We start from the raw sequence: 16826 nt of genomic DNA, 5'->3' as shown, positions 1-16826 counted from the left end.
CAGGTAGTCTAGTGGTTAGAGTGTAGGGGCGGCAGGTAGTCTAGTGGTTAGAGTGTAGGGGCGGCAGGTAGCCTAGTGGTTAGAGCGGAGGGGCGGCAGGTAGCCTAGTGGTTAGAGTGTAGGGACGGCAGGTAGCCTAGTGGTTCGAGCGGAGGGGCGGCAGGTAGTCTAGTGGTTAGAGCGGAGGGGCGGCAGGTAGCCTAGTGGTTAGAGTGCAGGGGCGGCAGGTAGCCTAGTGGTTAGAGCGGAGGGCGGCAGGTAGCCTAGTGGTTCGAGCGTAGGGCGGCGACTAGTGGCCTAGTGGTTCGAGCGGAGGGGCGGCAGGTAGCCTAGTGGTTAGAGTGTAGGGGCGGCAGGTAGCCTAGTGGATTTGGGTGTAGGAGCGTGGGCTGGTCTAGTGGTTAGAGCGGAGGGGCGGCAGGTAGCCTAGTGGATTTAGGACGGATGACAGGTAGCCTAGTGGTTAGAGTGTAGGGACAGCAGGTAGCCTAGTGGTTCGGCGTAGGGGCGGCAGGTAGTCTAGTGGTTGAGCGCAGGGGCTGCAAAAGGTAGTCATTGGTTTAGAGCATTGTGCCTGTAACTGAAAAGGTTGCTGAAGAGCTAGTATTGCGATGGCTATGCGATTGTACTTCTAATTTTCAAGAGGAAAGTTAAAACCCTCAGCTGTGAAGGTCACTGAGAGACCAACAGTGATGAGGGACTGACATGCAGGGATGCAACATAAGGATGTAACAAGGACTTTGGGCACGGGCCAACAGAACAACGATTTCTATATTCAAGTCCTAAATCTGTGGCATGCGATGTTGAAAGGCAAAATTTCACTGCCGTGTCAGGCTAGTTTGGCTCATTGTCTACTAGCCTCAGGCTAGTTTGGCTCATTGTCTACTAGCCTCAGGCTAGTTTGGCTCATTGTCTACTAGCCTCAGGCTAGTTTGGCTCATTGTCTACTAGCCTCAGGCTAGTTTGGCTCATCGTCTACTAGCCTCAGGCTAGTTTGGCTCATTGTCTACTAGCCTCAGGCTAGTTTGGCTCATCGTCTACTAGCCTCAGGCTAGTTTGGCTCGTGTCTACTAGCCTCCAGGCTAGTTTGGCTCATTGTCTACTAGCCTCAGGCTAGTTTGGCTCATGTCTACTAGCCTCAGGCTAGTTTGGCTCATTGTCTACTAGCCTCAGGCTAGTTTGGCTCGTTGTCTACTAGCCTCAGGCTAGTTTGGCTCATCGTCTACTAGCCTCAGGCTAGTTTGGCTCATTGTCTACTAGCCTCAGGCTAGTTTGGCTCATTGTCTACTAGCCTCAGGCTAGTTTGGCTCATTGTCTACTAGCCTCAGGCTAGTTTGGCTCATTGTCTACTAGCCTCAGGCTAGTTTGGCTCATTGTCTACTAGCCTCAGGCTAGTTTGGCTCATTGTCTACTAGCCTCAGGCTATAGCTGAATTTACATCCCTGCTGACATTTCAGACTTCACAGGTCATTTGATTAGTCGTGTTCAACAGATGCACTCGCGGAACAAAACCATTTCTGTGTTTTGTATAGGGAAAACATTGAGCCCGCAAGTTCTTTGTGAGCTAGCATGCCAACTTTAGCTAATGTAGCTAAGTAGCCAACCGAGGTGCCTAACTAGCTAGCCCACCAGGCAATATTTAGCTAGCTAGATAACATTAGTTAACCTTTCGTGTAGTTAGACTTTTCTGACACGCTAGCTAACCAATTAACCTTGCCATGAGTTAACGTTTACTAGCTAGCGAAATATCCCTTCCCTGGTGGGCTAACGGTAACTAGCATATCACCTCGTAAAAAAAGTAGCTGACTAGCTTCTAAAGACATCAATGAAAAGGTCACAACAGTCATCGTGTGAGCCTATGCTGCTTTTCCTTTTACCTGTAAGGAAGATCATGTGTGTTGGGCACGTACCTCCAGTCAGTGGTTTTCCAGCTCGTTTTCACAAGCCCCAGTGGTGTAAAGTACTGAAGTAAAAATACTTTAAAGTACTATTTAGATCGTACTTTACTATTTATATTTTTGATTACTTTTACTTCACTACATTCCTAAATAAAATATTGTACTTTTTACTCCTTACATTTTCCTGACAACCCAAAGTACTCGTTACATTTTGAATGCTTAGCAGGACAGGACAATTGTGAAATTTGTGCACTTATCAAGAGAACACGTGGTCATTCCTACTGCCTCTGATCTGGAGGACTCTCTAAACAGAGAACATGTGGTCATCTCTACTGCCTCTGATCTGGAGGACTCTCTAAACAGAGAACACGTGGTCATCTCTACTGCCTCTGATCTGGAGGACTCTCTAAACAGAGAACACGTGGTCATCTCTACTGCCTCTGATTTGGAGGACTCTCTAAACAGAGAAAATGTGGTCATCTCTACTGCCTCTGATCTGGAGGACTCTCTAAACAGAGAACACGTGGTCATCCCTACTGCCTCTGATCTGGAGGACTCTCTAAACAGAGAACACGTGGTCATCTCTACTGCCTCTGATCTGGAGGACTCTCTAAACAGAGAACACGTGGTCATCCCTACTGCCTCTGATCTGGAGGACTCTCTAAACAGAGAACACGTGGTCATCCCTACTGCCTCTGATCTGGAGGACTCTCTAAGCACAAATGCATCTTTTGTAAATAATGTGTGAGTGTTGGAGTGTGCCCCTGGCTATCCGTACATTTTTAAAACAAGAAAATAGTGCCGTCTGCTTTACTTAATATAAGGAATTTGAAATGATTTATATTTTACTTCTACTGTTGATGCTTAAGTATATTTTAGCAATTACATTTACTTTTGATACTTAAGTGTATTCAAAAACAAATACTTTTACTCAAGTAGTATTTCACTGGGTGACTTCCACTTTTACTTGAGCCATTTTTCTAGTAAAGTATCTTTACTTCTACTACAGTATGACATTTGGTTCTTTTTCCACCACGGGTAGTTCTGTATTCTCCACATTAAGTAACTAATTAGCATTTATTTTGGGGGCGGGGGGATTACAAGCAAATATATTTTATTAAGTTTCCTTGTCTGAGAGAGATTTGTGCAGTTATTCAAACATCATAGCAGGGTGAACCGACACCAAACGCAGACCTTATCAAAACGTCATGGCAGGGTCCCGGGCACCAAGCAGACCTTATCAAAGCGTCATAGCAGGGTGAGCCGACACCAAACGCAGACCTTATCAAAGCGTCATAGCGGGGTGAGCCGACACCAAACGCAGACCTTATCAAAGCGTCATAGCGGGGTTGAGCCGACACCAAACGCAGACCTTATCAAACGTCATAGCGGGGTGAGCCGACACCAAACGCAGACCTTATCAAAGCGTCATAGCGGGGCCGACACCAAACGCAGACCTTATCAAAACGTCATGTCAGCCTTATCAAAGCGATATCGGGGTGAACACCAAACGCAGACCTTATCAAAGCGTCATAAGCGGGGTGAACCGACACCAAACGCAGACCTTATCAAGCGTCATATCGGGGTGAACGAGACCTTATCAAGCGTCAAAGCCGCAAACGCACCCCTTATCAAAACGTCATAGCGGGGTGAACCGACGTTATCAAAGCGTCATAGCGGGGTGAGCCGACACCAAATGCAGACCTTATCAAAGCGTCATAGCGGGGTGAGCCGACACCAAACGCAGACCTTATCAAAGCGTCATAGCGGGGTTGAGCCGACACCAAACGCAGACCTTATCAAAGCGTCATAGCGGGGTGAGCCGACACCAAGCGCAGACCTTATCAAAGCGTCATAGCGGGGGTTGAGCCGACACCAAACGCAGACCTTATCAAAGCGTCATAAGCGGGGGTGAACCGACCTTATCAAAACGTCATAGCGGGGTGAGCGACACCAAACCCAGACCTTATCAAAACGTCATAGCGGGTTGAGCCGACACCAAACGCAGACCTTATCAAACGTCATAGCGGGTTGAGCCGACACCAAACGCAGACCTTATCAAACGTCATGACGGGGTGAGCCAGACACCAAACACCTTATATGAAGTCGTTCTAAAATCCCCCATGCAAAAATGAAGGGTGGAAAAACGATTGGAACCCATTTCGGGTGTTACCAATATGTTTGTTGGAGTATTATGACTCATAATGGGGTACTCAATAATGGCACAGATACAAAGATGAGCCCTCCATATATGTCTATGGCCTGTTGTTCACACGTATATCTGCCCTCTTATTGGCTAGAATGGTCCCACTTGATCTCGCCTCCTACCGCCTGCCTTCCATCTTTGAGGACATTGATTTCCATTGTTAGACGGTCACTCAAATATCTTGTCAATATAATAGACAATCTTTGCTTTAGTACACCAGGCAACATGTTGATAAATCACCCAGTTTTCCCTCTAGTGGTGAGATGTTGGAAAGTAGGCAAAGATTTTTTAGAACTAACCCAAGATAGACCAGAGACTTTAGTTTCCAATGGGAGCTAAATGAATCATAGTGGGCGAAACAAACAAGGTGGGCAGAGCCAAGCACGAGCTAGTGAGATCCTGTTGGCGCGTTCTGCCATTTATTTGCATATTTGTGTGAGGGACGCCTATTCTGAAGTGCCGTCTGCAGTAACTCAATTCACCCTTCCACTCCTAAATAACCCATCTTTTTTGAAACTTTGGGTGAAGTCTGCAAACGCAGTCCACTCGGTTTGTTACAGATTTATACTTTTGGAAAAAATGAACACTGTATGGGACGTTTAATAGACCTGCTGTTTTCAACTCTCTAGAGACAGCAGGAGTGGTACAGATATTCTCAATGATCGGCTATGAAAAGCCAACTGACATTTACTCCTGAGGTGCTGACTTGTTGCACCCTCGACAACTACTGTGATTATTATTATTTGACCCTGCTGGTCATCTATGAACATTTGAACATCTTGGCCATGTTCTGTTATAATCTCCACCCGGCACAGCCAGAAGAGGACTGGCCACTGCACATAGCTTGGTTCCTCTCTAGGTTTCTTCCTAGGTTTTGGCCTTACTAGGGCGTTTTTCCTAGCCACCTTGCTCCTACACCTGCATTGCTTGCTGTTTGGGGTTTTAGGCTGGGTTTCTGTACAGCACTTTGTGACATCAGCTGATGTAAGAAGGGCTTTATAAATTAATTTGATTTGATTGATGAGAACATTTTCAGAATTTCGGCCAAAATCCATCTCACTACATATTCTCGCACTGCCGGCCACGAGGCTTCCTATAATCACCATATTTGGTAGTGGGTGGAAAATCCAACCGGATTCTTCATATTTATACATCCGGTGAAATATCTGTCTCATTGTGTTGTCGCCGTCAGAAACGGAAATTAGAAATTACGTCAAGAATATTGAAACGTCATCACGTTATTTGTCCTTGTTTAGCGGTTGAGTCTAGAATGGGTACAGCTATTGTCAACATGTACTTTTTGTAGCAGATTTAGAATAATTTATTACGCAGTTTAGGATAATTAACGCATCAGATTAGGATTATTAGGTTAAGGCTAGGAAAATAGGTAGGTTTAGCTGATATTCAAAAAATGTCAATAATATACTGTTATCGACAATTTGACAAAAGCTATATCCCATCTTGGCATGACCTTGTTTAGCTGGCTATCTAGCTATTTGTCCTGTATTTTTAAACGTTTTCTAATTTTAGCAGCCCAGTTTATTAACCCGAATATTTGGTCTCGGGAATAAAACAGTAGCACCGATGACCGACTGCGAGGGACTTCAAGACGTTTCATGTAGTTTTTACTCTTGAAGAATATGGAGGTAGTGGACAGTCCTCTTAACCTCGTAAGTTTCTGTTGATGTTGTAATATCTAGTAGGCTAACAGGCTAGCTAGCTAACTACATCCCTAGCCAACGTTAGCCCCTTGTTGTGATCCTGGAAACAAAGCCAGGGGCTGATTGACCTCGGTGTTTATAACACTACTCTGTAGCCTCTAGATTGTTCTCATGTCCCATGCAAAGTGCCAAGGTTTGTTAGCTTGCCAGATATGTTGTGATTTTGGCTGTATATTAACTTAGCTAACTGGCTAACAATAGTCCAATTTAGCTAGCTAAGATTGTAGCAAGTCAACTAGTTAGGGAACGGTAGCTAGCTAAATACGCTTCCTCCATACATGATAGCTCACCTAGCTAAAGCTTTATTCTGGAGTATGTCAACTCATGTAGCGAGCTAGCTAACTTATATATATATATATGTATGTGTGACAAGCAGTAGGCAACTAGCTAACTAAAGAAGTAAACATATTGTGAAAGAGGAACCAGACGAGAAAAGCCAAAGATCCTTTATCCCTGCTTTAACGTTTTATTAGCTAGTTAGACTCATAGCTAAGAATATAATAATCAATCATTTAAATGACAGCATTTTACCGACATCAAGTTAACGCTATTTTGTTTCGTTCTGACATGAAGTAAACATGTTCTGTGCACCTGTTTGTGCAGACATGACATTAGGACTGATGGGACTTCTCAGATAGACCCTTCTGATAGCCTCTCTCGCCAGCACTTCTGTGGTGTAGAAGTACTTCACCGTCTTATCTGGCAGGGCAGGATTTGTGCATTTGTAGGTAAGATGATAAGGCTAATATGAGATCTCTCTCAAAAGCATAAATCCTTAATCTCCTCCACATCTCCTCTCAGGCCCATCAGCAGTCAGGAAGGCAGACCGCTTGTTGGCAGCTGGTAAATATGAAGAAGCTATTTCCTGCCATGGGAAAGCTGCAGGTGTGTCATCAGTCTACTGAACTTGTTTTCTTTCACCATTCTGTGAATAATGATACATTTTAGAGATAGACTATTAATTACTGTCAGACTGAAACAACTGGCACACAACCCACTTCCTCAACTTCCCTTATAGATGTCAGACTGAAACAACTGGCACACAACACACTTCCTCAACTTCCCTTACAGATGTCAGACTGAAACAACTGGCACACAACCCACTTCCTCAACTTCCCTTATAGATGTCAGACTGAAACAACTGGCACACAACCCACTTCCTCAACTTCCCTTACAGATGTCAGACTGAAACAACTGGCACACAACCCACTTCCTCAACTTCCCTTACAGATGTCAGACTGAAACAACTGGCACACAACCCACTTCCTCAACTTCCCTTATAGATGTCAGACTGAAACAACTGGCACACAACCCACTTCCTCAACTTCCCTTACAGATGTCAGACCTTTAACAGATCTGGGATTAAACCCATTTGCTCAGTCGTCACCAGGAGAATAATAACTATTTCCTGCTCTGTGTACTGTAGCCTTCTGCGGCGCTGTGGAGTCGCGTTCAGGAGTGTTTAGTGGAGGGTTTAGGAGAGTTGTGGAGGGTTGAGTGTCCTCTCTATGTGTGCCAGTTCAGTCTCCAGGGACATCAGGGCCTGCGTCTGACAGATATGCGGGGCCCTCGTCACTGAGACTATGTCGGGGGCCTGCGTCTGACAGATATATCGGGGCCTGCGTCTGACAGACTATGCGGGGCCCTGCGTCTGACAGACTATGTACGGGGCCCTGCGTCTGACAGACTATGTACGGACCTGTGCCCTGCGTCTGACAGACTATGCGGGGCCCTGCGTCTGACAGACTATGTGCGGGGCCCTGCGTCTGACAGACTATATGCAGGGCCCTGCGTCTGACAGACTATGTCGGGGCCTGCGTCTGACAGACTATGCGGGGGCCTGCGTCTGACAGACTATGCGGGGCCCTGCGTCTGACGAACATGCGGGGCCCTGCGTCTGACGGACTATGCGGGGCCCTGCGTCTGACAGACTATGCGGGGCCCTGCGTCTGACAGACTATGCGGGGCCCTGGGGCCCTGCGTCAGACTATATGCGGGCCTGCGTCACGGCAGACTATGCGGGGCCCTGCGTCTGACAGACTATGCGGGGCCCTGCGTCTGACAGACTATGCGCGGGGCCCTGCGTCTGACGGGCTATGCGGGGCCCTGCGTCTGACAGACTATGCGGGGCCCTGCGTCAGACAGACTGTATGCGGGGCCCTGCGTCTGACAGACTATGTGCGGGGCCTCGTAAGACAGGGCTATGCCCCTGCGTCTGACAGACTATGCGGGGCCCTGCGTCTGACAGACTATGCGGGGCCCTGCGTCTGACAGACTATGCGGGGCCCTGCGTCACGGCAGACTATGTGCGGGGCCCTGTCGTCTGACAGACTATGCGACCCTGCGTCTGACAGACTATGTGCGGGCCCCTGCGTCTGACAGACTATGCGGGGCCCTGCGTCTGACAGACTATGCGGGGCCCTAAATCTGCAGACTATGCGGGGCCCTGCGTCTGACAGACTATGTACGGGGCCTCGTCTGACAGACTATGCGGGGCCCTGCGTCTGACAGACTATGCAGGCCCTCGTCTGACAGACTATGTACGGGGCCCTGCGTCTGACAGACTATGCGGGGCCCGCGTCTGACAGACTAAAGACTACATAGAGATAGTGAGAACATTATGATTAGTGTTGTCTGCTCTGTTTTGCAAGCACAAATAAAGAAGCTGACAGTGGAAGCTGACAGTGGAAGCTGACAGTGGAAGCTGACAGTGGAAGCTGACAGTGGAAGCTGACAGTGGAAGCTGACAGTGGAAGCTGACAGTGGAAGCTGACAGTGGAAGCTAGCTGGGTGATCTGAATGTCATTCTGCACAGAAAGACTGTGTGCTGTTAGAATGCAGTCATACTATATTATGCTCAAGATACAGATTTTTAATATCAGCCTAGTATGTAATGTGTGTGTGTGTGTTGCAGATCTGCTGAGGGAAGCCATGAAGTTAACAGAGTGTGAACAGGTGAGTCTGGGTTCAGTAGGGTGTTGTCATGTATTGTGGGAGGGATGGAGGGAATGTCAGATTCTTGGACCTCAGTCATGTGCTCCTGGGCTGCTGTTGGTCAATATTGACCAAACGTCCGTCAATATTGGGGCGGCAGGGTAGCCTAGTGGTTAGAGCGTTGGACTAGTAACCGGAAGGTTGCGAGTTCAAACCCCCGAGCTGACAAGGTACAAATCTGTCGTTCTGCCCCTGAACAGGCAGTTAACCCACTGTTCCCAGGCCGTCATTGAAAATAAGAATGTGTTCTTAACTGACTTGCCTGGTTAAATAAAGGTAAAATTCAAAAAAAAAAAATTGGTCAATGTTTAGTTCTGTCTTTGGTTATTTGAATAAAGCATGCCATGTTACAGTCGTAGTGAGGTGAAGCAGTCGTAGTTCAAGGAATACCTAGGATAGGTATTAAATGATTTAGATGCACTATTGTAAAGTGGCTGTTCCACTGATGTCAGAAGGTGAATTCACCAATTTGTAAGTCGCTCTGGATAAGAGCGTCTGCTAAATGACTTAAATGTAAATGTAAAAAAATGTGTCGAGTCGTAGTGAGTTGTCGAGTCGTAGTGAGGTGTCGCGTCGTAGTGAGGTGTCGCGTCGTAGTGAGGTGTCACGTCGTAGTGAGGTGTCGCGTCGTAGTGAGGTGTTGTAGTGAGGTGTTGTAGTGAGGTGTGGAGTCGTAGTGAGGTGTCGTGTCATAGTGAGGTTTTGTAGTGAGGTGTCGTAGTGAGGTGTCGTGTCGTAGTGAGGTGTCGTGTCGTAGTGAGGTGTCGAGTCGTAGTGAGGTGTCGAGTCGTAGTGAGGTGTCGAGTCGTAGTGAGTCGCGTCGTAGTGAGTCGCGTCGCAGTGAGTCGTGTCGTGTCGTAGTGAAGTGTCGCGTCGTAGTGAGGTGTCGTAGTGAGGTGTCGAGTCGTAGTGAGGTGTCGCGTCGTAGTGAGGTGTCGCGTCGTAGTGAGGTGTCGCGTCGTAGTGAGGTGTCGCGTCGTAGTGAGGTGTCGCGTCGTAGTGAGGTGTCGTAGTGAGGTGTCGAGTCGTAGTGAGGTGTTGTAGTGAGGTGTCGAGTCGTAGTGAGGTGTCGTAGTGAGGTGTCGAGTCGTAGTGAGGTGTTGTAGTGAGGTGTCGAGTCGTAGTGAGGTGTCGAGTCGTAGTGAGGTGTCGAGTCGTAGTGCGGTGTCGAGTCGTAGTGCGGTGTCGTGTCGTGTCGTATCTGAAGCCTGTCTGTCTCCCCCAGGCTGGTTTGTCCATGGCCCTCCAGAGGGACAGCCACGTGAAGCAGCAGCGGCTTATTGAGGAGAAGTGGAAGAGGACCAGACAGGAGGGCAATCCCATGGTCCTCCTGAGCCACCCTCTACCGAGCCAGCCCCCGCCTCGTGACCAACGAGCCCCCCGCCACCCAGAGAGGGAGTACGACACCTGGCTGTACCTCCTGAAGAACAAGGGCTCCCCCCTCCCCCCACACCCTGCCCCGGCAGCAAGGCCCACAAGGATGATAAGACCCGTCTGGAGGAGCAGCAGACCACCATCGCCAGCCTGCGGCGCCACATAGACATTCTGCTGGGAGAGAACGAGAAACTGACCCAGGACAACAAGCGCCTGCGAGGAGAACATCCGACTGAAGAGGGATGCAGTGGACACAGACTTACTGGAGAAATCAGAGCTGTGGGTTCTTCCCCAGTCAGAGGAGAGGAGGAACAAGGACATCTCCATACCTAACCTGCCCCCTCTGGAGATGCCCACCCAGGACATCTCTCTGGACGACCTGCCTGCCCTGGAGCTCCCCGAGGACATCCAGCACGAACTGCAGGCGCTGCTGGACAGAGACGACAAGCTGTGATGGGACAGGCGGACGGACAGCCCAGTACGAACTACAGAGAGACTGTCCAGACTGGACTGGAAGAAATCTGGCAAATCTCAATAAAAGTGTTTGATTGGTCGGTGGACTCAGGCACTAGATAGCAACCACAAATGGTCACCGTGACAAGTTGGTAGGTCATTTCTCCTAGTTCTGTCTGTCTCCTCAGTGTCTCTACTAGTGGGTACTACATCTCGTTCTCACACACACACACACACACACACACACACACACACACACACACACACACACACACACACACACACACACACACACACACACACACACACACACACACAAACTCTTTGCAGAAATTGTGCCTTTGAAAATGAAGTCAAGAGGGAGGTGACCATCATCAGTGATCTCCCTGCTTTGATAACAGGCCTCTATATCTGGAGGCCCTGATTGGTTGACTGGGACGACCTGCTAACCCTCTGATACCCACCAGTGACGACCTACTGACCCTCTGACACCCACCAGGGACGACCTACTGACCCTCTGATACCCACCAGTGACGACCCTCTGACACCCACCAGGGACGACCTACTGACCCTCTGATACCCACCAGGGATGACCTACTGACCCTCTGATACCCACCAGGGATGACCTACTGACCCTCTGATACCCACCAGGGACGACCTACTGTCCCTATGATACCCACCAGGGACGACCTACTGACCCTCTGATACCCACCAGGGACGACCTACTGACCCTCTGATACCCACCAGGGACGACCTACTGACCCTCTGACACCCACCAGGGATGACCTACTGACCCACCAGGATGACCTACTGACCCACCAGGGATGACCTACTGACCCACCAGGGACGACCTACTGACCCTCTGATACCCACCAGGGACGACCTACTGACCCTCTGATACCCACCAGGGACGACCTACTGACCCTCTGACACCCACCAGGGATGACCTACTGACCCACCAGGGATGACCTACTGACCCACCAGGGACGACCTACTGACCCTCTGATACCCACCAGGGACGACCTACTGACCCTCTGATACCCACCAGGGACGACCTACTGACCCTCTGATACCCACCAGGGATGACCTACTGACCCTCTGATACCCACCAGGGATGACCTACTGACCCTCTGATACCCACCAGGGATGACCTACTGACCCACCAGGGACGACCTACTGACCCACCATGGACGACCTACTGACCCTCTGACACCCACCAGGGATGACCTACTGACCCACCAGGGATGACCTACTGACCCACCAGGGACGACCTACTGACCCACCAGGGACGACCTACTGACCCACCAGGGACGACCTACTGACCCTCTGATACCCACCAGGGACGACCTACTGACCCTCTGACACCCACCAGGGACGACCTACTGACCCTCTGACACCCACCAGGGACGACCTACTGACCCTCTGATACCCACCAGGGATGACCTACTGACCCTCTGATACCCACCAGGGACGACCTACTGACCCTCTGACACCCACCAGGGACGACCTACTGACCCTCTGATACCCACCAGGGACGACCTACTGACCCTCTGACACCCACCAGGGACGACCTACTGACCCTCTGATACCCACCAGGGACGACCTACTGACCCTCTGATACCCACCAGGGACGACCTACTGACCCTCTGACACCCACCAGGGACGACATGATGACAGCCGCTGCAGCGGAGCCTCTTTGGAGCCTGATCTACATCCATAGTGTGTTGTTGTGTTGAGCCCCAACAGCTGTCAGCCAGATGTCTGGTGGGGAGAGTCAGGTTGTCCCTGGTACCCACCAGCCAGATGTCTGGTGGGGAGAGTCAGGTTGTCCCTGGTACCCACCAGCCAGATGTCTGGTGGGGAGAGTCAGGTTGTCCCTGGTACCCACCAGCCAGATGTCTGGTGGGGAGTCAGGTGTCCTGGTACCCACCAGCCAGATGTCTGGTGGGGAGAGTCAGGTTGTCCCTGGTACCCACCAGCCAGATGTCTGGTGGGGAGAGTCAGGTGTCCTGGTACCCACCAGCCAGATGTCTGGTGGGGAGAGTCAGGTTGTCCTGGTACCCACCAGCCAGATGTCTGGTGGGGAGTCAGGTGTCCCTGGTACCCACCAGCCAGATGTCTGGTGGGGAGAGTCAGGTTGTCCCTGGTACCCACCAGCCAGATGTCTGGTGGGGAGAGTCAGGTTGTCCCTGGTACCCAGCCAGATGTCTGGTGGGGAGAGTCAGGTTGTCCCTGGTACCCACCAGCCAGATGTCTGGTGGGGAGAGTCAGGTTGTCCTGGTACCCACCAGCCAGATGTCTGGTGGGGAGAGTCAGGTTGTCCCTGGTACCCACCAGCCAGATGTCTGGTGGGGAGAGTCAGGTTGTCCCTGGTACCCACCAGCCAGATGTCTGGTGGGGAGAGTCAGGTTGTCCCTGGTACCCACCAGCCAGATGTCTGGTGGGGAGAGTCAGGTTGTCCCTGGTACCCACCAGCCAGATGTCTGGTGGGGAGAGTCAGGTTGTCCCTGGTACCCACCAGCCAGATGTCTGGTGGGGAGAGTCAGGTTGCAGAATACCAGGAACTTTAAATTAATTCGCTGGTTTTCCTAAAAACCTGGTTGGATGCTTCCGGATTCTCTGCTTATTCCTGGGAAACTTCCAAACCAGGATTTCTGTAAAACTAGGTAATTTATTGAAGGTTCCCTGAGTTCTGCAGCCCTAGTAGAGAAGAGTATCACTGAGTGAACCTGCAGTTTAAATCCTCTCACCTTTCCTTCATCCCCTCTTCATCCTCATCATTTTTTACCAACAACCTGTGAAGGAGCTGAAGTTTGGATGTTAAAGCTGAATGGTGTTTGTCCTTCAGCCCTTCAATGCAACGTTTGTTTCTTTGGCATTTAAATGTTTCTTAATAAATTAAAACAAGCATAGAGCCTCGTCACTTTTAATTTGCCTTACGGAGAAGGACAACTGCTTGGGGGTCAGTTTTTAACATTTCTGTACTAGTCGAGATCATAGACAGGTGTTTGTATACGTCATTGGTCTAGAGATCCGGGTGGAGGTGTATCGGTTTGGATAATAGAGATACCAAACTCAGCAATAAAAACAGTCTGCATTCCCTGCTTCACTGGACTCTATGCAGACAACACTCCTTAGCTTGGTCCCAGATGTGTTTGGCAAGACAAGGAGTTCACATGATGACACAAACAGATCAGGCTCCATTGTCCTCTGTCTCAGTATGAAAGTCCCTCAGCGGTGTGAACTGTTTCTCTTCGTAGTGTCTCCAGGTCAGGACAAGGTGCTCTGGGAGAGGACTGGACTCATCCTCTATTCCCCATGTTGAGCACTACTTTACACCAGGACCCATAGGGCCTTGGTCTCTCCAGTGTCAGAGGTTCGGTACCACGTGGACTTACACTAGATACATCTCTACTTTAATTTGTACTGTAATCACCAAGTTGTTGATTTGTGGAACAAACCACACAAATGACATTTTCAGGTACCTTTGTTCTTTTGCTTGATTCTGTAATATGCAGAATGGATGTGGATTCATTGTAGCAGTGTGAATCCGGGTGTGTAATACAGGGCCTTCAGAAAGTATTCAGACCCCTTGACTTTTTCAACGTTTTGTTACGTTACAGCCTTATTCTAAAATGGATTACATCTTTTTTCCCCTCAATCTACAGACAACTCTCCATTATGACAAAGTAAATGTTTTATTCAGACCCTTTACTCAGTACTCTGTTGAAGCCCACAGTTGAGTCTTCTTGGGTGTGACGCTACACGTTTGGCAAACCTGTATTTGGGGAGCTTCTCCCATTCTTCTCTGCAGATCCTCTCAAGCTCTGTCAGGTTGGATGGGGAGCGTCGCTGCACAGCTATTTTCAGGTTTCTCCAGAGATATTTGATCGGGTTCAAGGCCTGGCTCTGGCTGGGCCACTCAAGGACATTCAGAGACTTGACTCGAAGCCACTCCTGTGTTGTCTTGGCTGTGTGCTTAGGGTCGTTGTCCTGCTGGAAGGTGAACCTTCGCCTCAGTCTGCTCCTTTCATCTTTCCCTCAATCCTGACTAGTCTCCCAGTCCCTGCTGAAAAACATCCCCACAGCATGATGCTGCCACCATGCTTCACCGTAGGGATGGTGCCAGGTTACCTCCAGACGTGACGCTTGGCATTCAGGCCAGAGAATCTTGCTTCTCATGGTCAGAGTCCTTTAGGTGCCTTTTGGCAAACTCCAAGCAGGCTGTCATGTGCCTTTTAATGAGGAGTGGCTTCCATCTGGCCACTCTACCATAAAGGCCTGATTGGTGGAGTGCTGCAGAGATGGTTGTCCTTCTGGAAGGTTCTCCCATCTCCACAGAGGAACTCTGGAGCTCTGTCAGAGTGACCACTGGGTTCTTGGTCACTTCCCTGGCCAAGGCGCTTCTCTCCCAATTGCTCAGTTTGGCCGGGTGGCCAGCTCTAGGAAGAGTCTTGGTGGTTCCAAACTTCTTCCATTTAAGAATGATGGAGGCCACTGTGTTCTTGGGGACCTTCAATGCTGCAGACATTTTTTGGTACCCTTCCTCAGATCTATGCCTCAACACAATCCTGTCTCGGAGCTCTATGGACAATTCCTTCGACCTCATGGCTTGGTTTTTGCTCTGACACGCACTTAACTGTGGGACCTTATACAGACAAGTGTGTGCCTTTTCAAATCATGTCCAATCAATTGAACTTACCACAGGTGGACTCCAGTCAAGTTGTAGAAACATCAAGGACGATCAATGGAAACAGGATGCACCTGAACTTAGGGTTTCATAGCAAACGGTCTGAATACTTAAGTAAATAAGGTATTTATTTTTTAATACATTTGCAAAAATGTCTAAACCTGTTTTCACTTTGTGACGATGGGGTATTGATGAAATGAATTGAATCCATTTTAGAATAAGAGTCTGAATACTTCCTGAACGGACATTTATCTCCTAACACACTAACCAGAAGTAATCTACTAGTGCCAGACGCGCCTGACTGATATCATTATGTACGACTATATATAACGACAGCTTTGATGCGGTGTTATTCAGAGGGAACCAAATCCACCGTGTTTTCTTCATGTGATTATATCGGTTTACAACAGAAATCAGGGTGCATCAGAAGGATCTGATTTTGTATTTGTGATGTAAATCTTCATCAGTGCTATCCAATCTCATGATGATGAACATGTTCACTTTGTTTTGGTGATGCATGGATGATGGTACGAGCTGTATGTATATGATTGTTAAGATATTAAAAATGACAGATGTGTGGATTTTTTTCATGCGGTGAGACTGATATACACTCCCTGATCAAAAGTATGTGGACACCTGCTCATTCCAAAATCATGGGTATTAGTATGCTGCTATAACAGCCTCCACTCTTCTGGGAAGGCTTTCCACTAATGTTGGAACATTGCTGCTATAACAGCCTCCACTCTTCTGGGAAGGCTTTCCACTAGATGTTGGAACATTGCCGCTATAACAGCCTCCACACTTCTGGGAAGGCTTTCCACTAGATGTTGGAACATTGCTGCTATAACAGCCTCCACTCTTCTGGGAAGGCTTTCCACTAGATGATGGAACATTGCTGCTATAACAGCCTCCACTCTTCTGGGAAGGCTTTCCACTAGATGTTGGAACATTGCCGCTATAACAGCCTCCACTCTTCTGGGAAGGCTTTCCACTAGATGTTGGAACATTGCTGCTATAACAGCCTCCACTCTTCTGGGAAGGCTTTCCACTAGATGATGGAACATTGCTGCTATAACAGCCTCCACTCTTCTGGGAAGGCTTTCCACTAGATGTTGGAACATTGCCGCTATAACAGCCTCCACTCTTCTGGGAAGGCTTTCCACTAGATGTTGGAACATTGCTGCTATAACAGCCTCCACTCTTCTGGGAAGGCTTTCCACTCAATGTTAGAACATTGCTGCTATAACAGCCTCCACTCTTCTGGGAAGGCTTTCCACTAGATGTTGGAACAGTGCTGCTATAACAGCCTCCACTCTTCTGGGAAGGCTTTCCACTAGATGTTGGAACATTGCTGCTATAACAGCCTCCACTCTTCTGGGAAGGCTTTCCACTAGATGTTAGAACATTGCTGCTATAACAGCCTCCACTATTCTGGGAAGCCTTTCCACTAGATGTTAGAACATTTCTGCTATAACAGCCTCCACTCTTCT

General features: G+C 49.0%; 1 pseudogene; it reads left to right on the top strand.

Moving 5' to 3' along the window:
• The first annotated feature begins 5720 nt into the window (after positions 1–5720).
• Positions 5721–12575, top strand: LOC135511790 (nuclear receptor-binding factor 2-like; annotated as a pseudogene).
• The last annotated feature ends 4251 nt before the right edge of the window (positions 12576–16826 follow it).

This window comes from Oncorhynchus masou, chromosome 24, assembly GCF_036934945.1.
Source record: "Oncorhynchus masou masou isolate Uvic2021 chromosome 24, UVic_Omas_1.1, whole genome shotgun sequence".
In the NCBI taxonomy this organism is placed as follows: Eukaryota; Metazoa; Chordata; class Actinopteri; order Salmoniformes; family Salmonidae; genus Oncorhynchus; species Oncorhynchus masou.
This window is presented reverse-complemented; position numbering and strand designations above follow the sequence as displayed.